The following is a 26,852-nucleotide window of genomic DNA, read 5'->3' as shown; positions in this document are numbered from 1 at the left end:
TATACAGACACTTAAAACTGGGTCCAGTCCTGTTTCCCCCTCGCCCTGGCAATCCCTGTAAGATGGTTTATGTTCTACAATTCTTTTTGAGAACCATTCAAAAAACTACAGACTAGCATTTTAAAAAGAGTGATGATGATATAAACATGCACAATGCAGTAAAAGCTCATCCCCAAGCAACAAGCCCTTTCTCGAGAGACCAAACAAACTTGGAACAAGCAAGGCAACAAAATGAGCAGTGTGGAATCACAAGACCACCTTCAAAGAATTATAGCCCCTTTTTATTATCCTTAAAACCACAAAGAAGGTTATCAGATTGAAATATTATTGCTTTTGCTCCACACAGCCCTAAAAGGTAATAAAATGGGCCTATATTTCTTTTTCAGTGGTGTGGCAATGCCTCACTTATTATACATGTGCTTTCCTGGGGTTTGTGAACAAATAAGGAAGATAATGGCTGTTCCATCCTTACTGTGTCCTGTCATTATATCACTGGGGCAATTCCACTAAAATACACGATTAGTATTAGTCACTGAACATATTAGGTTCGCTCCATAGCTGCTCTATGTGGGGTGCGGAGATGGAACAGGTCTGAACCATCTTTCTGTTCCTTCAACCTTAGACTGGCCAGGGGCCAAAAGAGTCCCTGGTGTAAATGTAGAGCCGCTCCAGAGCTGCTTTAAACTATGCTGCCAGCAACCAGTGGCTGCTATCTACCACACCCTTTCCCTGCTCTGTGCAACAACCACCCCTCCCCCAACACATCCTCTATGCCAGGGTAGGCTGGTTGCAGAGGACCAGCTACTCTATCTTTGCACCATCCAAGGATTTCCCGCTGGGAGGAAGATTCCTTGGCTGCATGTTCAGAGCAGCTTTCCAGGATCAGAGCCCAGGACTGAGCTCATTAAGTCACGCCCTAAGTACAGTGGACAATGGAATCGGAGAACTTTTAGGCATTCCAGAAAGCATCGTCCTGTACAGACAAGGCAGGCACAGAATTAAAGCTTGCAATTCTTTGTGACGTTTAACTGATGAAGTGGAAAGCAGTGTACAGCAGCAGCCAGAACCACAAATTGCTGGTCTGCCATGATATCAAAAGTGATTTTTAATTGTTCCAGTTGCAGATTATGGGCTAAATCCATCTCTGGCTGGTGTAGGGAGAGTAAACTAACCAGTATTTCATCTATAAATCATACTTCCCAGCCAGGGCAGAATTCTGTTGGAGAGTTCAGGAACACACTCTGGAGTGCTTTTGGAGGTGAACCTAATTGTAATTGTAACTGTTCACTGAGTGCAGCACACAAGCTAGCCAGCCAAGGGCTAACAGACTCCACCCCAGCTGCTGTAGCTCACGAAAGCTTATGCTCAAATAAATTTGTTAGTCTCTAAGGTGCCACAAGTACTCCTTTTCTTTTTGCGAATAGAGACTAACACGGCTGCTACTCTGAAATTTAAAGTCAGCTCTTCTCCAGCTTCCCCCTTTTCAGATAGCCTGAGCTTTGCAAACAGATGTGGGGCTTAGTATAAATTTTAAGTTTCATTTTATTAATAGGTTTTTATGCTGTTTTCAATGGATTGCTTTTCATATCTTTGGGGTTTTCTTTTGTTTGTGATCCAGTTTATTTTTCCAGCTTTTAAAAAAATGTTACACTGGATGGAAGTAATGACTGGTTTCATGAAAATGATGCCAATATTGCACATTTATTGAAACCATCAAGTACTGTTGATTTTGTGAAACCAAGTTCTTCTCAAACTTGCATATGAACATGAATTCCAGAGTTATGAATTTATCACATGGCCATTGGAGTCATGAAATCAACATTCCCTTATTCATGAGTTCCAGCAAGGAAAAAAAAAAAAAAAAAAAGACTGACCATTCCCTAAGATTATTGAAGACAAATCTTGAATTAAACTATATTTGTCTTTAAAATATATCTAACAAATTACAAAAAAAAATATGATTTTCCTCACACACTGAATGTAATGCAGCAGTGATGTTACACATAAGCTGTTATGGATTAGTAATAGAGAAGGGATTGTAATAGTTTAGTTTCTGTGTCTTCAAAATATTTAATACTTGTAGTAATTTATCTTTAAAAGAGGGGTTTTTTTGTGATCGATCATAGGTAATTTTATCTTAATCCAAGGATTTAGGGTATCAATTGATCTTTTTTGAGCTGAGGTAATGTTCAGAGTCTCGTGGTTTAAAAATACATCTTTTTTTCACCAATACTTTTAAAACACATCTACAGTTCTAGGTTCTGTTGGTGTCTTTTCCCCCCAGTTTAAATTCCCAGCATGCAAGTTTTGAGGTGAAGTGGGAATGGAACATTTCTCTACATGCAGACAGTAGAACAGGACACATACCAAACATTTCATATCACTACCGAGATCTGCTGATATGCTAAGGGAACACTAAGAAAATGAAAGGCATTATTTTACTTGCCTATTGTTCTCTCTAATTACCACTACATGTCAACATTCTACAAAAACTATACAGGCTCCTGAAACACTTAGGAAAGTTTAGCTTTCCCAGTTAATGATCAGCCATGCGGAATACTTATTATGTCATTGACACTATTAGCAGCATTAATATTAATTATGTCTAGGCAAATAACTATAATATTTTATTGTAATTCAATCCTTTTATTATAAATTCAAATAGGCCAATTTGAATGCAAGACTTAACAGAGTTCTAAACTCTGTGCTCATTAAGGCAGACAGGAGAACAGAACAGGCAAAGCACTTCACTGCCTGTCAGCTTCTTTGAATTATTTAGGTCATATTGCTCCCACTGTTAATTCTCAGCACACAAATTTTTCTTACATGCTACTATATTTTAAGAGCAGCACCCTCTAAAGACACAATCGGGGAAACATCAGCTTTCATTTCTCTCCTTTTGGATTTGCTTACAACATTTTGGCGTAGTGTTAATTCAGACTACATGGTTTGAAAATACAAATATAGAGCCAGTATCTTGGCTCTACTCTGGCTGCTTTGTGCTACTCCAGGTGCAGAGGAGTCCCTTGAGGATTCCCCCAGCATAGAAGAATCCTTGGGTTGTGTATGGCTATAGTAGTGGCTTATAGGCCATCCATTCTCTAGGCCCCTGGTGCTGTGGCTGCTCCCAGAGAAAAAAGAATTATAAACGTAGCATCTTTACATCCCAGTAAGTCCCAGTTGCTGGAACTGCCCCTTCTGGCTGTTGGGAACCAAGCAGAAGTTCGAGGAACTTTCAAGATGTTTTAACTTGCACCAAGGACTGGTCCATCCTGGCTGGCCTCACAACCAGGAGAGTGTAAACATGGCTTATTAACATCTTTGCTCTCCTGTCTACAGGCTGGCTGGATCAGAGGCTCTAGCTTTAGAAATCAGAATCAACATTACAGAGCAAATCTTGCCCCTCTCCACCAGCACAGACAACCTGATAGGAAACAGGAGAGGTGCAGCTTTACGGTATAGTGGGGCCAAGGCTGGGAGCAGCACACAATAAGTTCATGGCCCCTGTGCAACACTATACTGTGCTCTGTAAGACCTACGCTGCCACATTCCCTTTTTGACTGGACGTTCTGGTTGAAAACTGGGCACCTGGCAACCCTAATAAGACTCCATCCCCTTCACTCAGGGCAAAGGCTTTGGCCTGCATCAAGTAAGGAGCTCAGCTGAAAACTTTTAGATACATAGATTTACTGTTGAAACCTGTGTGAGTGGGAGCAGTGGTTGTAGCAGAGGAGTGTAAACTTAAACAGCCCGAAATGTAGAAGTGTTTGCATGTAACACAGCATGCAACTGACAACATTTCTATACTGTCTTTAGGACACTCTTAGACCTACAGAATTCTCCTGCTTTGTCTGCATTCCCCCTAGCCAGTTACTTCACCCCAAAAAGAAGCTTAAAAAGTACAAAGTGCAATCTACATCAGGTGGGCTCTCATAAAGGGAAGAAGGCTTTTCCTGACAAAATAAAAAACTGTTAGCAAAAAATATTTCTATCAATATGAAAATGGCACTTTAAATCAGTAGTGAAATATGCTGTGTTGTTAGCACACACCCACCAGCTGTGCTCTTCTAACACCTCCACTTGCCCTACTGATGGCATCCCATCCATCTCCTTCACACCCAATCTCATCTCCCTCCCTTACTCTTCTCCTTAACCTCTACAACACAATCATGCTTTAGTCTTTCCCCATCTTAAATAACTCACTCCTGACCCCATTTGCTTCTCCAACTCCCCTCCCCCGCCCCATTTCATCTTAAAGCTCATTGAACATGCTGTTTACAATTGCTGTCTGGAGTTTCTCTCGTCTAATTCTATGCTAAACCTTCTCCAATCCAGCAACCATCCTGCATTCCACTGAAACAGCTCTTACCAAAGTCTGTAATGACCTCTTCTAGCCAGAACTCAGACTCCATCCTCATTAGCCTGTTATGATACCTTTGTCACCACTGACAGGCTCTTCTTGCAATTTTGTCCTCTCTTTGCTTCCGAGACTCTAATCTCCTGGTTCTCCTCATACCTCTCTAATTACTCCTTTGGAGTGTCCTTCAGAGGATGCTTCTCATCTCCTCTCCAATTTTCTGTCCTTAGTCACCTTCTCTTCTCCCTCTACACCATATGTCTAGGCAATTGTCATGGGGTTCTCTACTTACCACTAGGGGCACCTCCTTGGGGCTACATCTGGGGAATAGCTCTGCCTGGTCTGATGCCTCCTTCTGTCTCTTGTTCAGACTGCAGCCGCCTCATGCTCCAGAAGTTGCAGTGCTTCCTCTTTGTGACTTGGGATGCTCCCTCTTCATGGCTTGGTCCTTTGGCCAGGTCACTATAAGGCATCTCCCTTCCAAGGGATTAAAGTCTCACTGGACTGGCTGACCAGGTATCATATCCACTGTCCTCCAATTCAAGGCAATGCCACTTCCCCAGGGGCCAATAGGGAAACCTGGGCCCACCCCGTACTCCAGCTCAGAGACCCTCGAATCAGTGTCCAAGGTCTGCACTGTCCCAATCCCTGCTGCAGTTTCCCTGAGCCTTTCCTACTCCACCCCTATCAGGCTTCTGCTCCACTACACTCTTCCCTCAAGTCCAGAATCCCAGGGCTTCTACTCTCCCCCTGGGCTTTTTCCTTTCCTTCTCTAAGCCCAGAGAGTGATGAGAGGCTTCCACATTGCAGCCTTTTTCTGTCCTTTCTTCCTGGCCTTATACCGGCCCTGCCTGCTCCTGCTCAGCTGGGCTCCATCCTCAATTAAGGATTGCTTATCAAGCCTAAAAAAAGAGGAGTACTTGTGGCACCTTAGAGACTAACAAATTTATTTGAGCATAAGATTTCGTGAGCTACAGCTCTAAGATGCCACAAGTACTCCTTTTCTTTTTGCGAATACAGACTAACAGGGCTGCTACTCTGAAATTTATCAAGCCTAATTCTCCCTCAGGTGCGGCCTGTCAGGTTAATTGGCCACTTCTGAGCCTCATTAACCCCACATTAGCCTGGAAAAAGGGTTAATGAGGCTCAGAAGTGGCCAATTAACCTGACAGGCCACACCTGAGGGAGAATTAGACTTGATAAGCAATCCTTAATTGCTCTGTTTTGGCCATGTAGAGTTTGGGCTGTCAGCTAGACATCCATGCAGAGATGTCAGAGAGACAGGCTGAGATTTTAGCTTGGACAGAAGGAATTAGGTCTGGAGTACAGAGGTAGATGTGAGTCATCAGCACAGAGATGGTGGTTTAATTTTGTGCTGTTGACTCACACATCTACCTCTGTACTCCAGACCTAATTCCTTCTGTCCAAGCTAAAATCTCAGCCTGTCTCTCTGACATCTCTGCATGGATGTCTACCTGACAGCCCAAACTCTACATGGCTAAAACAGAGCTCTTAATCATCCTCCACAAAACTCTCACCATGCCTTCCTGCCAGTTACTCAGGCCAGCAACTAGGGGTCCAGCCCAAGCCCAAATGTCTACACCACAATTAAACAGTCCCTTAGCCTGAGCCCTGTGAGCTGAGGTCAGCTGACATGGGCCAGCTGGGGGTGTCTAATAGCAGTGAAGACATACCCTGAGATACAGCCTTTCCTATCAATCCATACAACTAAGCTTCTCAGGGTGAGAAAACCTGGATTTGTGCTGGAAATGGCCCAACCTGATGATCACTTTAGATAAGCTATTACCAGCAGGACAGTGGGGTGGGAGGAGGTATTGTTTCATATTCTCTGTGTGTATATAAAGTCTGCTGCAGTTTCCACGGTATGCATCCGATGAAGTGAGCTGTAGCTCACGAAAGCTCATGCTCAAATAAATTGGTTAGTCTCTAAGGTGCCACAAGTACTCCTTTTCTTCTCAGCCCAGGGTCTCATCTGCGTCTTGATTACTACAACATCCTTCTCTCTGGTCTTCACAAATAAAATATTACCCCACTCATAGTCATTCAGAATGCTGTTGCAAAAATCATTTCTTAGCCTGTCACTTTGACCATATCACCTGTTATCAAGGGGGCGGTGGGGGGGAGGGAGAATAGCTCCCTTTTTTGGACCCAGCCAGTCAGTTAGCTATAAAATCCCTCTTAGTAGGTGTTCTCTACTTGCTTTACCTGTAAAGGGTTAAAAGTCACTGCTATGCATAGGTAAAAGGAAGTGAGTGGGCACCTCGCAAAAAAAAACAATGGGAAGGCTAGAACTTTTTAAAAATTTTTAAAAAAAAAGGGAAACAAGAGTCCCCTTTTCTCTGTTTGTTGTTGTTCTTGGGGAGAGGCAGACAGGACTGCAACTATGCTGTAAGAAGCTTGGGGCCAGGTGTAAAAAATCATCAGTATCATACCTAGAAACTACTCATTTAAAACTCCAGATATGTAAATAGAGCAGAAAATGTCTAGGAAAATGTTATTAGGTTTATCTCCTTTTATTTCATTATGGCATGTGGACTCCTCTGTGCTAACCCCAAATGCTTTTATTTTGCTTGTAACCTTTAAGCTCGACCTCAAGAAACTATTCTTGATGCTTAATCATTGTAGCTGCTCTCTTTAAATCTAGCAATAGCCTAAGTTCCAAAATGTATTTTCTTCCTTTTGTTTTTTTAATAAAATTTACCTTTTTTTAAAGAACAGAATTGGATTTTTGTGTCCTAAGAGGTTTGTGCATATATTGTTTAATTAGCTGGTGGCAACAGCTGATTTCCTTTGTTCTTCTTTCTCAGCTCTTCCCCGGGGAGGGGTGAAAGGGCTTGAGAGTACCCCACAGGAAGGAATTCCCAAGTGCGCCTTCCTGGATTCTCAGAGGGGTTTTGTGCTGGGGTGGTCGCAGCATTTACCAATCCAAGGTTTAAAAAAAAAAAGAAGAAGAAGTTGTAACCTTGGGAGTTTAATACAAGCCTGGAGTGGCCACTATTAATTTTTAGAGTCCTTACAGGCCCCCACCTCTGCACTCGAAGTGCCAGAGTGGGGAATCAGCCTTGACATCACTCCTCTCTTTACATCCCTTCACTGGATCCCTCAAACATAACTTTCTTCTCTTCACTTTCAAGGCCCTTCTTCACCTATTCCTACCTACCTATCATCTCCTGTTCACTATCAGATGTTAACTCCTGCCTCCGATCACCCCCTGATGTCAGCCTCCTTCTCTCACACTGCTCTTCACACTTGGGAGGAGCTCCCCATAAATATTCACAAAGCCACCTCATTATACAGAGAGAAAAGGAGTACTTGTGGCACTTTAGAGACTAACCAGTTTATTTGAGCATCTGATGAAGTGAGCTGTAGCTCACGAAAGCTCATGCTCAAATAAATTGGTTAGTCTCTAAGGTGCCACAAGTACTCCTTTTCTTTTTGCGAATACAGACTAACACGGCTGTTACTCTGAAACCTATACAGAGTATAGTATAATCCCTCTGTATAACTCTCCTTTTCCATAATGCCTGCAAAAAGCTTGACATGGGTTAGTCCACTGGTGTGCTTAGACCCAGTCTATCCATGTACTCCCTTTGTTTGTAATCCTCTATGGCAATCTAATGTTGACTCCAAGTTTTTTGGAGCAGTGTTTTAGCACAATGGGGTCTTGATCCATAACTAGGGCTCCTAGGTACTATGATAATACAAATAATAAATAAAACATTTTTTTTAGGGGTTCAATTTAACAAAAAGATAATTCCAAACCAACTCCAAATAGTCCTCAGTCTAAACCTTCTCCCCAGGCATGGCTACTCCTAAAGTTCCTTTACTATAGATTTGGCTAAACCTAGTATTTCTTCCCTCAGGACTCGGTCCCAAACACTAGGTTGCTCTGTCACTAAACTACTCTCTCCTCCCTCACATTCAGAGTGGAATCTAAGGAACCACACCTGTCCCTTATGAGTCATCAGCAGTTATCCTACAGCTCCCAGGCAGGATCTCAACACGTACCAATAGGGTGAAGCAAAAGGACAATCCTGCCACTCTGTTACAAGGCCAAAGGCACTACAACTTCTGTGCTGGAGTTTCTGTCAAGTCATGTATTGTGTCACCAAGGGATTGTATTCCAAAAGAAATCAGTAAGACCTGTATCTTTTCGTGGCATCTGAACCAAATGGAAGGTGTCACACTTATCCATACTTTAACTGCTGCAGCGTCTCCCAGTTACACTATCTCCTCTGAGCAGCACTCGTTACTTCCAGATGCTGTAGGATCACATAGCTGTCCTTCACATTATATAAAAACACATTTTGGAAAAGCAAATCAGAAAGCGTGCGCTGTGTAACGTGTTGAATAATCACCAGGCTGGTGCATTGGTTCTAACTGGCAGCTTGACTCACAGTGAATGAGCTGAACAATTGTGAAGAGATATGCTTTAAGTGATTTGACATCTAACACAATCCATGAAGTTGATTTTTCTAACCAGCTTGAGAATGATGATTTGCTTGATCCCCCTAAATTAAAAGGATTTGTTCCACTTGTGCTATATTTTTCTAAGATTTTAAAAACCAAAATGTTCTCAGCTAAATCATCCCACCCATCCCTGAAACTACACCAAGAAAAACTACATTTGACAGATTGCACAAGCATGATTAAACATCTGATGCAAGCCATAAAGCCTTTATTTTTTATGGTGACTCAGTACAAGTTCATGCTCTTGATTCTCAACTTTGGTGTACTTCCATCTTCCACCTGATCTCAGAACAAAATGAAAATTGATCATTGCTTTTCATACTGATCTAAATTGTCCAAGTATTATGTATGCTTGTAGCCACCTATTGTTTATACTCTTGTATTTATGTTATGAACTCTTTAGGGCAGGGGCCATTTCTGTGATAGATTTGCACAGTGCCTAGCACTGTGGGATTGGGGCCTCTAGGTGCTACCTCAATACAAATAAACAAGACTTTCATGTAACAGAATAAAACAGAAAAAACCTAAAATAATGTTTCATTAGTGAGACATCATCTAAGAGAAGTCACACCTAATCTTCTGGTATACTTGTGAGATGCTACTGTCATATGAGCTGTCAAAAGTCTGTTAAATTTAAATTTGTTGTACATTAAGGTGGTTTGGAAAAGATTGCTTTGCTGATAACAAATTTTGCCAAACCTTTTAATTATTTACACCAATAGAATTCCAAACTATTCCATTATACTTACCTACATGCCTCCAGCTTTCATCCAGACTACATCACATGATCCATTGTCTACAGCCAAGCTCTAAGATACAACTGCATTTGCTCCAATCCCTCAGACAGAGACAAACACCTACAGGATCTCTATCAAGCGTTCTTAAACCTACAGTACCCACCTGGTGAAGTGAAGAAACAGATTGACAGAGCCAGAAGGGTACCCAGAAGTCACCTACTACAAGACAGGCCCACCAAAGAAAGTAACAGAACGCCACTAGCCGTCACCTACAGCCCCCAACTAAAACCTCTCCAGCACATCATCAAGGATCTATAACCTATCCCGAAGGACGATCCCTCACTCTCACAGACCTTGGGAGACAGGCCAGTCCTTGCTTACAGACAGCCCCCCAACCTGAAGCAAATACTCACCAGCAACTACACACCACACAACAAAAAGACCAACCCAGGAACCAAACCCTGCAACAAACCCCGGTGCTAACTCTGTCCACGTATCTATTCAAGGAACACCATAATAGGGCCTAATCACATCAGCCACACTATCAGAGGCTCGTTCACCTGCACATCTACCAGTGTGATATATGCCATCATGTGCCAGCAATGCCCCTCTGCCATGTACATTGGCCAAACTGGACAGTCTCTACATAAAAGAATAAATGGACACAAATCTGACATCAGGAATCATAACATTCAAAAACCAGTAGGAGAACACTTCAATCTCTCTGGTCATTCAATAACAGCCCTAAAAAACTTCAAAAACAGACTCCAACGTGAAACTGCAGAACTGGAATTAATTTGCAAGCTGGACACCATCAGATTAGGTCTGAATAAAGACTGGGAGTGGTTGGGTCATTACACAACCTAAACCTCATTTCCCCCGCTGTTACTCACATCTTCTTGTCAACTGTCTGAAATGGGCCACTCTCATTACCATTTCAAAAGTTATTTTTCCTCCCTTGGTATCCTGCTGTTAAGTGAATTATCTCATTAGACTGACCTCACACTTGGTAAAGCAACTCCCATCCTTTCATGTATTTATACCTGCTCCTGTATTTTCCACTCAATGCATCTGATGAAGTGGGTTCTAGCCCATGAAAGCTTATGTCCAAATAAATATGTTAGTCTCTAAGGTGCCACAAGGACTCCTCGTTGTTTTTGCTGATACAGACAAACATGACTACCACTCTGAAACCAAACTTTTCATAGTGGAACAAAATGTAGTTTTCCAGAGTGATGAGTTAGATAGTAGTAGTGCAGTGACTGTATGCAGACAACTTTGGCAGGTGATATGCTCTGACATAAGAACCTATTTTACTGAGGGGGAACAGTCACTCATTAGACTCACCCTGGAGTTATCGCCTCCCCTTTTCAAAACATGCCATAGGGATCTTTCACTTCCATCTGCACAGCCAACACAGTTAGGTAAAAAAGCATTACACCGAATTGTCGTCACTGGATTTAGAACCTGGAATATGGGACTTGTACTTGCCTGCAGACAAATGGCCTAGAGGCAAGCATGTTAGACTTTACGATCCCAGGCAAGAGAGCTACCAACTGAACCTCACTGACAACATTATTTTCATTTTCCTTTCTTTTATTTCGTCAACTAAAGAGAGTGCTATAAAAAGGATTTTCTTTCCCTCATGTAAGCTCCACCACTATTTCCTTCTGGCAAATTGGAAGTATTACAACTTCTAAGGGCAAAAAGAGAACTTTAATAGACAAAATTCCATTGTATGAAAAAAAATGACGGGATATGGTAGGGCCAAAAATATGACATACTAACTTGATTTTGATTTACAGCTGCATGTGAGTGCCCGCATCCTCCCCGCTCTCCGCCCATTCTCCACTTTACCTGCCTAACCCATCATTGAGAGCACTCAGGGAACTGAAATGGAGTAGGAACCATGCTCCAGGATGCCCATGGGAATATGACAGTTCAGCACAACAGACATACATCAATCACTACAATGCCATGCCCATACTCACCAGCTATCACAGACAAATCCAGCACTCTTTTGGAAGTGATATCAAGCAGCCAGCGTTGCAATGAAAGCTTTATCTAGATTGTATCCTTCATTTTTTCCAAAATCAGGATGACATTTTCTATTGAAAAATGTAATTTTTAACTCAGGCTCAGTTCTGGGCCTGTCATTCTTGAAGTGAAAACATCCCGTTCACAATAAAATTGATTAAGCTTGGTGTGACATTCCAGACACTTCTTTTTTAAATACTCAGAAAAATTTCATTTCACTCATTTTTGAGGGTCTCCCCCAATGCCCTACTTTTATTTCTGAGAATAATTGTATACAAAATTGTGCCCATTTTAATTTAATTTAAAATGGGTCCACAGTTTTGAATTTCTAACAAACAGGAAACTGCTCACAATTTCAAGTGTTTTGAATTTCTTCTCGGCTACTTTATACCACCAGTTATATTTTCAGTTATATTTATTTTATGAACCACTGCTGTTTTAATGTGCCATTTCTTTATTTTTCAAGTTCATTGCTTATTCTGGCTTATGAATGCTTAAAACAGCTACTGGAAATTTCTCTCATGACATATCAAGTGTTCTGTAGAGATGAACACTTGCTTTTTTTCTTTTTCTTTTTTTTTCATTTTTAGTTCAAAGGAAGAAAAGTAAACAAAGTGCCAGTCATTATTAATAATGACCTCAATATTTCTCTCTTTCTCTAACTCAGAGCACTATATTAAATGCACTGGATCTGACTGTCTTTCGGATGTAGCTTTTTTCTTTGCTGTGACAGCTTCTGACATAATTAGAAAAACAACCTACCAGGCCATTTTAGTCCCAGCTGCAGACTTTTGGGGTTGTTTTGATACCAATCCATTGGTTTTAGCACCAGAGTTTGTTAAACTGTAAAACCTTTACATTAAAGTTTTATTTTAATAAAGTTTTATGTTTGACTTTTTGGTGAAATTTTATATTATATTTTACTTTAAAGTTTTGGGCCAATGATATTTATTTTTTATGTCTTATCCTTGGGAAGTTTATGCCAGAAGAATGTCATTACCGCTGGTCCTTTGTCTTGCTACAGGTAATTTAATAAGTTGCTTCTTTTAAGGATAATGTTCTAATTATTCATCACAAAAAATGCAATGTGTCTCAAGAAAGTATTTAAATTGTCAAGTGTGAAAATTTACACTTACACTAAAACTCATGATGGGAGCTGAACAGCCTATATTGATCACTGAGGAATTATACCAGAAGTCATGGAAGTTAAACAAAATTATTAAAAAATAGATCTATAAATGGGAACTCTATTCGCCAGCTACCTATTTAGTTAGCACAGGTGAAATCAAAGAGCTAAAAACTTCATTGTAACGGAATAAATACACATTCTGATTGTTTCCAAAATTGAAACAGGTCTGCAGTAGAACTATGCAAAATATTTGTATCACGCCTCTAATCTAATTCAACTGAGTCTTGTTTTCCAAGACAGATGCTTTTGCAAACCAGAAACCCATGCTCTCAAAAGTTTAATAAGCACGGGCTGAAGTTGTCAGCACAGGTGAGAAGCCATTGGATCTCGGTCACCTGCCAAGTTGGCATGCCTCATGTTCCTGTACCAGCCATCTCTTCCTACCTGAAAAAGCCTTGGAACCTCCTTGAAGGCATCAGAGCTAAGAAATGGGACCATAATTTCGTAGATATTTGTATAGCATCTAGTACAATGGGCCCAACTTGGTAGTGGCCGTTAGGCACTACCACAACATAAGTGTTTTTAGCAACAAACAAACAACGGTAAAAAAAGGTACTACAGGTAGCACAATCAAGCTCTTAGGCCTGATCTAAAGTGAGTGGAAAGCCTCCCATTGACTGAAAAGGGCTTTGGAGTGGGCCCTGATATAGCAGATTTGCCAACAAGGGGAGAAGCATATGTTTAATCCTAGAAAAGCAGTTCCAGTAGTAGTGGAAACTCCCAGAACATCTTCACTTTTTTATCTTTGAAAACTCGTGGCGAACGGGGGAAGTCCCGGATGACTGGAAAAAGGCTAATGTAGTGCCAATCTTTAAAAAAGGGAAGAAGAAGGATCCTGGGAACTACAGGCCAATAAGCCTCACTTCAGTCCCCGGAAAAATCATGGAGCAGGTCCTCAAAGAATCAATCCTGAAGCACTTACATGAGAGGAAAGTGATCAGGAACAGTCAGCATGGATTCACCAAGGGAAGGTCATGCCTGACTAATCTAATCACCTTCTATGATGAGATTACTGGTTCTGTGGATGAAGGGAAAGCAGTGGATGTATTGTATCTTGACTTTAGCAAAGCTTTTGACACGGTCTCCCACAGTATTCTTGTCAGCAAGTTAAGGAAGTATGGGCTGGATGAATGCACTATAAGGTGGGTAGAAAGTTGGCTAGATTGTCGGGCTCAACGGGTAGTGATCAATGGCTCCATGTCTAGTTGGCAGCCGGTGTCAAGTGGAGTGCCCCAGGGGTCGGTCCTGGGGCCGGTTTTGTTCAATATCTTCATAAATGATCTGGAGGATGGTGTGGATTGCACTCTCAGCAAATTTGCGGATGATACTAAACTGGGAGGAGTGGTAGATACGCTGGAGGGCAGGGATAGGATACAGAGGGACCTAGACAAATTGGAGGATTGGGCCAAAAGAAATCTGATGAGGTTCAATAAGGATAAGTGCAGGGTCCTGCACTTAGGACGGAAGAACCCAATGCACAGCTACAGACTAGGGACCGAATGGCTAGGCAGCAGTTCTGCGGAAAAGGGGTGACAGTGGACGAGAAGCTGGATATGAGCCAGCAGTGTGCCCTTGTTGCCAAGAAGGCCAATGGCATTTTGGGATGTATAAGTAGGGGCATAGCGAGCAGATTGAGGGACGTGATCGTCCCCCTCTATTCGACATTGGTGAGGCCTCATCTGGAGTACTGTGTCCAGTTTTGGGCCCCACACTACAAGAAGGATGTGGATAAATTGGAGAGAGTCCAGCGAAGGGCAACAAAAATGATTAGGGGTCTGGAACACATGAGTTATGAGGAGAGGCTGAGGGAACTGGGATAGTTTAGTCTGCAGAAGAGAATAATGAGGGGGGATTTGATAGCTGCTTTCAACTACCTGAGAGGTAGTTCCAGGGAGGATGGTTCTAGACTATTCTCAGTGGTGGAAGAGGACAGGACAAGGAGTAATGGTCTCAAGTTGCAGTGGGGGAGGTTTAGGTTGGATATTAGGAAAAACTTTTTCACTAGGAGGGTGGTGAAACACTGGAATGTGTTGCCTAGGGAGGTGGTGGAATCTCCTTCCTTAGAAGTTTTTAAGGTCAGGCTTGACAAAGCCCTGGCTGGGATGATTTAATTGGGTATAGGTCCTGCTTTTGAGCAGGGGGTTGGACTAGATGACCTCCTGAGGTCCCTTCCAACCCTGATATTCTATGATTCTATGATTCTATGATTCACTATTAAGACAAGGCAGTTGGAAAGAAAAAGATGTGCTGAAATGAACCTGGCAGATAAATGTTAAGTGCTGTTGACCATGTGGTGGTTACTTTTAGAAGTACTGAACTTAGTGGCACCTCTATTAATTTACTTAGGAATTGGGATGTTCTACACTGAAATTTAAAGTCTGCACAGAGATAGATGCCTGAACTTTTCCTCCCTTTTCATCTGTTCAGTGGTCTGAAATGTGATGTCTTTTTACTTGTTGAAATGTGGAACATATTGTAAGTGTGTTTGTAGCCCGTGGTAATTAATATATTTCAGAGACAAACTGAATTAGCTAATGATGGAAGAAAAATCTGCCATCTCTGTATAAAATAAGATGGTAAATGGAATTCTAATAGCTAATAAAAATATGCAATAACTGCTTCATGTCATATTTAAAGGGAAATTATAAGAAACTTTTATCTGACAGTTCTTTAGCAATTCTATTTTCTCTCTTAATCAAGAGGTTTGTCAGCATGGCTTTTTACATTTCCTTGCAAACTAGGAGAAAAAAAAATCCACTGTGCTCTTTTTATTATAAAATTTTCTGGGTGTATTGTTTAACACAGTGTATGGAGATGGTACCAAGCCACAAACTTCCGTTCCAATTGTAAGCCACCCCTAAATTTATTTAATCTCTAGAGATGTAATTCAAACCCATCTCTACAATAAAAACAATTCAGTTTAAAAAATAATAGGAAAATCAAACTAATAATTAAAAAAAAGACCCCAAAACAAACCAACAACCTTCACACACCCCTGCCCTCCCTCCCACACTGTTGGTCTTCCCCAGACAGTTTCAGTTTCATGCCTGGTTGGATTTTCTGGGTTTTAAAATACTTAAAAGTCCATTTACACTACTGATCTTTTTGAGATATGCACATTATGGTCTATAAGAACTGTCCCTTGTAAAAGTACAGTTGTATTTTTGCATCACTTATATTTCTTCATTTGATCTATCTAAACACGACTTTGTCGGTCAGTCTCCCATGCAATTTCTAATATAGTCACTACCATCTACTTGTCAACTCTTATTTAACAATATGCACCATTTTATGTTAAACAATCACTAACCTGGGAAGTGTCAGCAGGGATGATGGAACAATTTATATAGTTTAGGCGCTGATGATGGAAACCATGTATTTGGCGTTTGTTATTACTGCTTCAAGCCAGAAGATGTGGTAGCACCCCAGTTATAGCACCACTGAGTGGCAATGAATCAGGTTGGATTTTCAAAGGGAATTAGGCACCAAATTTACTGTCAGTGAGAATTGGATGTCTAACTCCCTAAGAAAATCCCAGCCTCTGTCACTACAGAGATGTTTCCACCGCTTCCTGATGCAGAAGAATGAGTATCATGCTTACCAGACAGTACACAGATTTTGTAGCTAGACTTTTATGTACAGCGTTTCCCAAGAAATGGACATGAAGACAATATTTTAAGTGAAAGCAGAATAACAGTTATTCACTGTACCCTTCTCAAGGGATAAGATACACTCAGACGGGACAGTTTTAGTTAATAGTCTCTATTTTGACTTCCTAATGATGTGCTGAAAACCATTGGGGAACAGCAAAAAGCTGTAGCTTGGTATGGCATTTATTCTTGCAGACAGCAGTTTTGTTCCAGGGGGCAGGCAATCTGGAAATATGTTGACATTTACAATGTCAATAGGATAATGAATAGCTGAAATGAAAAACTAATATCCTGCCAGTTCGTTAAGGGGCTATTCACATGAATGGGGACCAGGCTCTAAATTCAAATCCCACTTTCTGCTTGATGCAGCGGAACAGTGTAACGTGGCTTTATGCTAGAGGAGATATTCAGTGAGCTGCTGACGTATGGGTTTAATTTAATCCTGTTGTGTTTCATTCCCAGTGTATAGCCATATCAGAGCTGGACTTTTTCTGGAACAGGATCTTTCTTTTAAAGTAACTGTACACTATCTCTGTATTCTAGGTCACATCATACACCAGGCAGTATCTCCAAATGAGGCCTTTTGAATAATGAGGTTAGCAAGTACATTCAAAATTAATTTTAGCTCCAATGGCTTTCAATTTTCTCCATTAATTTTCTTCACTCAGAGCTACATTACTAATCTACACAGCAAAAGACATTGTTCTGCAAAGTTTTTTTTAAAGATGCCATTATTTCTTTTTCCCCACTGTGAGCTAAGTGGAATGACCCCTCCATAATGGGCTTTTGGAACAAACTCTTCTGTTGTGCTTTTAAAAGTATCTTCCTTGCCAGACAACACAACTTAGCAGCAATGGATTCAATTTAAAGTATATGAAGTGTTTGCAAGGTTATTAGTACAATAACATTATTAGTCATATTCTAAGGAGAGAATAGTACCTTACTACATGGGACTGACAGCTTTTAGAATATTGCCTGCAGTGCAGGGCATCCTGGTAACAGAAAAACATCAACGAATTAGAAAGAATTTAGAAAGGAGACACATAAGGAACTGGAGGTGTGATTAAAGGTTAAAGGAAAGATTAAAAGGACTAAATACATTTAATTGCTAAGAGGGATGCAGGAAGGCTCATGTAGGGGGATCCAGAGGGAAATATGCAGAAAATTCTCCATATCAGCCAGTGGGAAAGGCCTGGCCAGATCTACTGCAGTGAGAAACAAGAGCCAAACCCTCAGGATGGGCTGTCAGAGGCTAGACTACTCCAGAGAACCCCCTTGTGGCCAGAGGTCACACTGCAAGCCCCTGCCATCAAACTCCCCACTCTTCATGTCTCCCCAACTAAACTCACAATAGGTCAGTCTTGCAAGGCCCTACCAGCAGAGCTTTATTTATTTTCTAAAACAACAAACCAAAATGAAAACAACATTAGGTAATTACTCTATTGTCAAAAGAACGGCCATACTGGGTCAGACTAAAGGTCCATCGGGTCCAGTATCCTGTCTTCCAACAGTGGCCAATGTCAGGTGCCCCCCTCCCCAAGAGGGAATGAACAGAACAAGCAATCATCAAGTGATCCATCCCCTGTCACCCATTCCCAGCTTCTGGCAAACAGAGGCTAGGGACACCATCCCTGCCCATCTTGGCTAACAGCCATTGATGGATCTATCCTCCATAGTCTCTCTGCCCTCAGGGGTCTCTCCTCCAAAACTATTGCCAGGCCTCATGTCTCTGGTGGTTCCTGCAACACTCTCAGCCCCTCTCTCACTTCCATTTCCTGATACTCTTTATAGGGAATCAGCTGATCCTTGTGCAGCTATGCATCCTTTGTAATTAGGGATGCCTGGCCCAGGCCTCAGGGACTTAAAGGACAAGTCACCCTGTTACACACACATAATGAACTGCTGAGCCCAGGAGAGGAATAATGTACAGGGGTATGTCTACACAGCAAAGAAAAACCCGTGGCTGGCCCATTCCTGTTGACTTGGGCTTGCAGGGCTCAGGCTGTTTCATTGCTGTGTAGACTTCCAGGCTCAGGCTGGCTGGGCTCTGGGATGCTCCAAGGTGTGAGGGTCCCCATGTGCCAGAGCCAGGAAGTCTACACATCAATGAAACAGCCCTGCAGCCCGAGCCACGCGAGACTGAGTTGGCCGGCATGGTTCCAGCCATAGGTTTTTCTTTGCTGTAGACATACCCCTAGTCAGCCTGTAGGAGGAGATGGGGAGAGTCTAGTTATCTTAACTATTGCTTAAGTGGCTGATGAAGCTGAACAAAGGACAATTTGGGCTGAGTATCAGGAAAAGACATTCCTAATGCAGTAGAAGCTCAGAGTTACAACACCTAGGGAATGGAGGTTGTTTGTAACTCTGAAATCTTTGTAACTCCAAACAAAAGATTATGGCCGTTCTATCAAAAGTTTATAACTGAACATTGACTTAATTCAGCTTTGAAACTTGACTATGCAGAAGAAAAATGTTGCTTTTAACCATTTTAATTTAAATGAAACAAGCACAGAACCAGTTTCCTTATCTTGTCAACCCTTTTTTTAAACTTTCTCTTTATTTTTTTTTTTAGAAACTTACGTTTAACACAGTACTGTACTGTATTTGCTTTTTTGTTTTGTCTCTGCTGCTGCCTGATTGCAAACTTCTGGTTCATAACTCTGAGGTTCTGCTGTAACCTTATTAGATTGTGGAATGGCAGTCTCCCTAGGGAAGTGGTGGAAGATCCAGCACTTGGCTCATTTTAATCAGGGCCAGACAGATACAATACAACAAAACATAAAATAGGGAACAACACTGGCTGAGAAATGAGCTAGGTAACCAGTAATTCATTGACTTGCCATGTCAATGATAGGTCTTGATATTCAGAAGTGCTGAGCATCTGTAGCTCCAATTGATCAGCTGGAGTTATGGGTACTCAACTAATCATAAGGAGATAATTCAGTAAATTCTGATAATAAAAAACCAAATGCAGGAACAAGTAACTAAACCTGACCATGCTATATCAAATAGTTTAATAGGCTGTACTACATTTCCTCCAAGACTCGCTATTATTACAAATAACCTCTGTCCTCCCCAGGACAGTAGAACAAACTGTCTTGTAGAAATAACCAATGTTGATCTACCATAAAAACAATGTAACTAAAGTAATTGTAACACACAGGAAATTACTTTGTTGGTACTCATGTTAAGAAATCTACAAATAAATCCAAACACAACAGGTAAAAATTTGCTGAAGTGTAGATAAGAAAACCCAACAGGAGGGAGGGTGTCTCTACAAAAGTAGAAAGTCTCCCTTCAGAATGTCAAACAATGGGGAAAAGAAATGTCACCATTGAAAAAAAAATGTACAGGTTCTGGGATTATTGAAAGTCCACACATTTCAGTCCTTCAAAGAATCCAATTTTGTTCTCTCTACTACTTCTGCTTTGTTGGAAGAAATGAAAGAACAGGCTTCTTTGAATTTAATGATATATCTATGTCCTCCAAAGGCCATTCCAACTCCCTGGGGCATAAGAACACTGCTGATAAACCCATCTAACAAAATTACTTCTTTGTCTCGATGAAGCTTTTCTTGCTTTTTAATAAAGCAGATGTATAGTCTGGATGTATTTCAATTCTGGCCCAGCAGCATTCCAGATTATTTGCCTATCTAGCTGCTTTCAGAATTTTATTTCTTATCCAAAGTGTTGCAAAAGCAACTAACACCCACCTAAGGATAGTGGGTTTATTCACAGGAAGGTTTGCAACTGCAGTGAACTAGACTTGGATAGCTACAAAAGCTGAAGTGAAAAGAAAAGAAAAGAAAAACATCAACTCCCCTTATTCCATGCTCTCAGGGATTGCTAAGAAGGCAGAAGCTGCTGTTTCTCCTGAGCAGAGGTTGGAGGGAACTGTCCACCATTGGAGGGAGTCTTTGACTCTGAAGGGTATGGATAGATGCTTGTTTAGAGCATGTAGGTTCGGTCTGTAAACCATGTACAACCAAGCTTGGAAGCACCTCATGTATAGGCGTGCATTTTTTACCACAAAAGTACACGAGGCCATGTGGCCTAACAGTTGCAGGCAGTCTTGTGCTATGACCTGGGGACTGTTGCGAAGTTTTGTAACCAGGAGTTTTATGGTGTTGAAACAATTGAGCGGGAGAGACACTATTCCCATTCTGGAACCGAGGTGCACTCCTATGAACTCCAGTTGTTGGGTAGGAGATAAGGTGGATTTGTTTTTGTTTATTTGTAGGCCAAAGGAAAGGAAGCAAGTGATGGTAAGCTGCGTGGATTGAAGAGCTTCGTTGAGTGTTAAGGCTTTGAGGAGACAATCGTCGAGGTAAGGAAATATTATAACACCCTGTTTCCTAGGTGAGCAGTAACCATGGCTATGAGTTTGGAGAAAACTTGGGGGGTGGTAGATAGGCTGAAGAGCAACACTCTGTATTTAATATGTGTCAAATCGAGGGTAAAATGAAGAAAACGTCTGTGGGCTGGGTGAATAGTCACATGAAAATAGGAGTCCTGTAGTTCGAGGGCTGAAAACCAATCGCCCTGCTCCAGTGCTAGGATTTTGGTGGTGAGGGTAACCATTTTGAACTTTTGCTTTTTGATAAATTTGTTTAGCCCACCTAAGGTCGAGGATTGGTTGCCATCCCCTAGTTTTCTTTTCTGTTAAGAAGTAATGGGAATAGAAACCGTTCTCCCTGTTTTGTTCGGGCACAATTTCCACTGCCCTGTATTGAAGGAGATGTTGTACTTCTTGGAGGAGCAGTTGCTCATGAGAGGGGTCCCTGAAGAGGGATGGGGAAGGAAGGAATAGCCAACTGTGGTGACCTCTAAAGCCCACTTGTTGGTGGTAATATTTCGCCATTGATGGGAGAATGGGTGTAGGCGGTGACAAAAATAGGGGCAGGCGGTGTAAGCGCTGAAGTGGGAATATTGTTTTCTATACCCTCGACCAAAGCTTCAGATTTGCTTATTGGTCAGAAGGGGTTGAAACACTGCCAAGGAGCTGGGACAGCAGCGTTGGTATCTGAGTCTCCGGCATTGCTGTTGTTGCTGTTGCTCGTGAGATCTATGGAATTGCTGGATGTATGTGGGGTTGTGTGGTTCCTGGTAAGGCTGGTATCTATATTGTTGCCTTCTGGTCACAGGGGTTTGAATTCCTAGAGACCGGAGAGTTGCCCTGGAGTCCTTCATGGAGTGGAGTGCATCATTTGTGGTGGAGGCAAACAGTTTGTCACCGTTGAAGGAGAGATCCTCAATGGTACTCTGGACCTCCCGGGGAAAGGAAGAGAACGAGAGCCATGACCCTGGTGCATCACGACTGCTGTGGCAGTGGACTGGGCTGCAGTATTGGCCACATCAAGGACAACTTGAAGAGCAGTGCAGGAGATGATTTGTCCCTTGGAAACTATGGCTGTAAATTGTTGTTTCTTTTCTTCTGGAATGTAATCAATAAAGTCCATGAATTTATTGTAATTTTTCTGGTCGTACTTTGCTAGAACAGCTGTATAATTAGCAATGCGAAACTGCAGCATGGAAGAAGCATATACCTTATGTCCGAGCAGATCTAATCGCTTACTGTTCTTGTCAGAAGGGGTGGAGTGGAGACACTGGTGTTTGTTCTTTTGATTAACTGCATCTACTACCTGTGAGTTTGGCGCTGGGTGAGTAAAAAGGAATTCCAAGCCCTTGGAAGGAATAAAGTACTGGCAGGTTCTAAAAGGGCTGCGTTGATAGGCAATGCAATTCTAGAAGAAGAAGAGGGCTGCAGGATGTCGGCTAGCTCATGCTGCTGTTCAAGGACTTCCTCCAGGGTAATTTGTAGCTCATTGGCAATTCTTTTAAACAGGTCTTGAAATTTTGAGAAGTCGTCCGAAGACGTTGGGGGAAGAGGAAGCAACGCTTCATCAGGCAGAACAACTGGTTCTACTGGGTTAGAGGCAGGCTGTGCTGGTCTTGCGGTTGTGACAGGGCTGCCTGGTGTCTGGAGTCAGTGGCCGGTCGTCAGCTGGTGGTACCAAGCCAGTCTCACACCTAGCTGCAGTGGTATAACAAATGGTATAACAAGTGTGGTACCGAGTATAAGGAGCCATCCAGGGGTTCACACACCGTGGGGCAGGACCCTCGAATTAGGATGAGGCAGCTTTTCTATGACCTCTCTTGATTGGGGTCTGTGGATGGGAGATCTGATAAGGTGAACATTCTCCCTGCAGCCCAGATTCCGCATCACTGGAGGAAAGCTGTGCAAACCTTGCGTGAGGGTCCGGAGAGAAATAGGTGTTAAGTATGGGTGACTGCAAGATAGGTGACACCAGGAGGTCCCTTGAGTGTGTGAATTGCAGTGCCGCAGTGCCTCTGTGAGGGGAGGGCTGAGCGAGAGGAATTGGTTGTGAGGAAGGATTCCTCTGCACCGGTGTCCCGAGCGTTCTGTCACTGCCGGCTAGCTCAAAGGCTGAGGGTGCCGGGAGAGCGAGAGGAGCCTGTGGGGGGGTCAGGCAGGCTAGTATGCGTCGGCGCTGCTTCCATTGTGGTGCCGAACGGTGCCGTGTGAGAGGCTGGCAACTGAAAGCCTGAAGCCTTGGCACCGGAGGTTAGCGTGACATCCGCAGCCACAGGCGGGTTTTGTATGGTGCCAGAGGAGCCTGGAGCATCAAAGGTACTCGGCCGGGAAAGCGCAGGGAGGGAAGCAGTACCCGGAGAAGGCTTGTCCCTGTGAATACCCTTTGCAGGTGAGAGAGACTGATTTTTTTTGAAGTTTTCTTTTGTCTCTTTGAAGAGGGGGGGCTGCGGTGTACAGCAGAGTCAGAGCCCGGGTCTTAGGCTGGTCTGAGAGACTTTTGCAGCAGGAGTAGTTTCAACTGCAGCTCCCTGTCTTTGCTTGCCCTGGATTTCAACTTGCTGCAGTGGGCACATTTTTTTGGGATGTGGGACTCCCCCAAACATTTAATACATTTAGAGTGGCCATCTGAAAGACGGATGGCATCATTACAGTTAGAGCAGTGCTTAAAACCTGGAGAGCCAGGCATGTTGGAACCGGCTGCGCTGACAGGAACACAAAGTTTGTTGTTTGGTTTTTTTGTTTGGTTGGTTTAAAGAGAAGAGAAGGGAAAAGGGTACCTAACTAATACTGGTAAGCTAAACTAAGAGGGAAAAAGGTTGAACAAGGGAGAGAAGAAATTCTTTAATGAGTCTGCTGAACTCCATCTCAGGCTGGGGATGGTAGAGAAGGAACTGAGGAGAACGGTCGTGCAAGCGTACTATTAAGGTACATTCAGAGTGGGGGGGAGGGGCAGGCTCTGTGCGTGCATGACTGGTATGAGTACTGCTGTAAAAATCTCAGAGCGTAGGCGCAGGGATGCACCAACACCTGGAGTGGAGCACCCACAGGGACATCTCTTGAAGAAAAAGAGAGTGGGGATTCCTCAGGGCATTGTTGAAGGTTTCTGCGGAGTTCCCACTGGACCGACTGGTGTGTAATCTTGTCTGTCAGCGTCTTGCTGTTAGAAAGAAGATGAAAGGCAACAGCATTTGCTGTCACCTTTGCTGAGCGTTGCATTGCTGGCTGGGATCCTCCAAGCTGCCGCAAAAGAGCCCATGCCTCATGGCTTGAATGGGTGAAATCAAGGCTTTTAACAGTCTCTTTCCACCATTCCAGGCGTGCCGAACTCCAGGGCTCAAGCAGCCCAGTGGCTTTATCTGGGTTGCCACTCTTTTCCTATTCCCTCAGGAGAGACTCGGATTCTTTTGTCCAGCAGGGGGTGAAAGCCTTGTGGTGACCACGCGGGATGTACTTCTTAGCGGTCTATTTTAGATGTTTGTCAAATGACCAAAGTTTTTAGGTATCGGTTTGAGCCGTGGGACCTGAGATTCTGTTTCTGAAATGTAGGTGGTCAGTCAGCCTTGCGGAAATTCCAACGCGGCTTTGGCACAGACTGCAGAAGAGGCACTTCCAGGCCAATCTGGAGGATGACTGGGTGATGTGGGCTATACGGGAAGTGACTCAGGATGGTTCTTGTTGTGGCCAGTGGCACACCTGCACTATTACAGGTCACAAAATACAGGCTAGAGTTGTGATCCATTGTCCACCTCGCAGACTGAAAAAATCCAGATTGCTTCGGATCATAGAGCAGGTGGAGGTCTTCAAAGGAGGCCCATTCTGTGATCTGCTCCCCAGCTATGTCAGAGCTTAGTTCAAAGAGTTTATGAAAGTTCCTTTCTGAAAGTTTAAAGAGTGAAACTTGTCTGTTTAATTGACAACAGCCTGTGGACCTGGAACCCAATATCAGACAAATCTGGATGACCATGAAGTTTATTGCCTTAAAATCAAAATGAAACACTCCTTTGACCTAGTCCTCTCCTACAGTATTAACACCACTTTCAAAATTAATAAAGTTTAGTTCCTGCGGGCTAGAGAGAACAGAGAGATCGATCTTTATTTGTACACTTCATCACTGTGGGAGAATGGTCCAGTATGTGATTATTCAAAAGGACCCATGTGTCGCTGTACATTCTGTAGCACTAGTTAGGATCAGTTGCCATGCTCTTTTTTTGTGCTGATGTCCTAGCCCTTCGAATTGAGGGCTCCTCCCTTTGGAGTTCCCCTCCTCTTGATCCTCTGTCTGACCCTGAATTAGTCAACTACAAGCTTCATTTGTTTGCCCTAGCTTTGTTTAGCTTTTATTTTTTATTTGGTTGCACTCCTGACATTTGCTCTACCAATAAAACTTTAGAGGCATGCTAGTCTGTCTTACATCTCTACAGTATTTACATGACTGTAGTATCTGAACACCTCACAATTTTCAATGGATTTATCCTCATGACACAACTGTGAGGTAGGAAAGTGCTATTACCCCCATTTTATAGAGAGAGACTAAGGCCCAGATTTTTAAAAGGTATTTAGGCATTTCTTTGCTCAGAATTGCAAGGCCTAAGTGACTTATGAGCCTAAGTCCCCGATTTTTAAAGGCATTTAGGTGCCTCACTTGCATGGAAACCAATGGGAACTAGGTGCCCAAATGCCTTTAAAATCTGTCCCCACGGCAGTTTTGAAAATGAGAAGTAGGCACCTAAGTCACTTAGGCCTTGCAATGTTGAGTGAAACAGCCGCTAAACAGCCTAAAGAATCTGGACCAAAACAACCCGCCCAAGGCAACACAAGATATCTGTGGCAGGATAAATTGATCACAGGTCTCCTGAATCGCAGGGTAGCACCTTAAGCACCAGACCATCCTTCTTCTCAGTAAACTACTTGTCGTTTTGATTAAGCCTAAGGACTGTAGGTACCATTTAAAAAGAGAAGCTGCAGTGACCATTGCATGTAGCTTTATGTCATCTCTCTTGTTAAATGTTGATAAATTGCCCCAATTACTTTCAATGATAGGGTGCTTTTATATTTTGTCATTTTTATTGTAATAACTTCTAATAACATCCCATACTTATGGTATATCACGTTTATCAAAGGACATCCCAGCACTTTAGGGAGTTGGGCATTATTCCTATTAATAGAGTATTATCCTGTCTTTACACATGAGGAAACTGACATGAAGAAATTAAATGATTTTATCTAGGTTCACACAGTGAGCTGGTTGTAAAGTGGGGATTAGAATTTGGGCCTCTTGACTCTCGGGCCCCTCCTTTGGCCACTAGGCAATGTTGCCTCCCACTGAAATAGAGAACTGTATTTTCTCCTCATTGAAATGTTACAAGGCTGCATGAGAAAAGTGTTTATTTACTGTATAAACAAATATAAGACGTCAATGGGAATTTTGGGTGTGTATGGAATATACAATCAGCCCCACTGACACAAAGAAGTCTTAATTTTTTATTTTCAAGTATCTTTTTTCCCATCTAACTGGGAGATGTCTCCAAGGGCACTACAAGAGCAGCTTTCATTTAGCTACAAAAAGCTATTATTGATGACAAATGTAGGTTAAAATTAAAACATCAACATGTCTCCAAAAGTTCATTAGAATACAGACTTCTAACTTGGGAAAAGGGTTTGAATGAAGGTAGATTTAAATACAGACATTTACTCAGCTGTAAAGAAAACAACTTTGTAAGCACAGCTGGGAGTGTAATTTCCTTTGTTTAGCTTGGGATGCCTTCAGTTAAATTTGTAAAGTGCTCTTCAATCCTCTTTCTTAAATTATTTATGACATACATCTTTTTCCTTGAAGATTTCTGGATGGCCATATTGGGGGACTGTCCACCCCCTTTTTCTGCCATGCAGGAGATTTGCCCATGCGGCTTGATTTACCTGCAACTTCCATCATATTCATTTTAGGCAATGTGCCACAATGACATCTGGCACAATGGAAGAACCAATGCACCTGAAGAAGGATAGAGGGCCATTACTCATTAGCACTTGGCTCTTGCATTAGTTTTAGAACCTTTTGT

General features: G+C 42.4%; 1 long non-coding RNA gene across 2 annotated transcripts in view; it reads left to right on the top strand.

Moving 5' to 3' along the window:
• Positions 1–21,866, top strand: part of LOC142073492 (uncharacterized) — a 75,866-nt gene extending 54,000 nt beyond the window's left edge. For both annotated transcript variants that reach the window (XR_012670377.1, XR_012670378.1), the window contains 2 exons: positions 20,701–20,787; positions 21,605–21,866. This is a non-coding gene — a long non-coding RNA (uncharacterized LOC142073492). The remainder of the gene's footprint in view (positions 1–20,700; positions 20,788–21,604) is intronic.
• Positions 21,867–26,852: the final 4,986 nt, after the last annotated feature.

The sequence above is a fragment of the Caretta caretta genome, chromosome 10 (assembly GCF_965140235.1).
Source record: "Caretta caretta isolate rCarCar2 chromosome 10, rCarCar1.hap1, whole genome shotgun sequence".
In the NCBI taxonomy this organism is placed as follows: domain Eukaryota; kingdom Metazoa; phylum Chordata; order Testudines; family Cheloniidae; genus Caretta; species Caretta caretta.
This window is presented reverse-complemented; position numbering and strand designations above follow the sequence as displayed.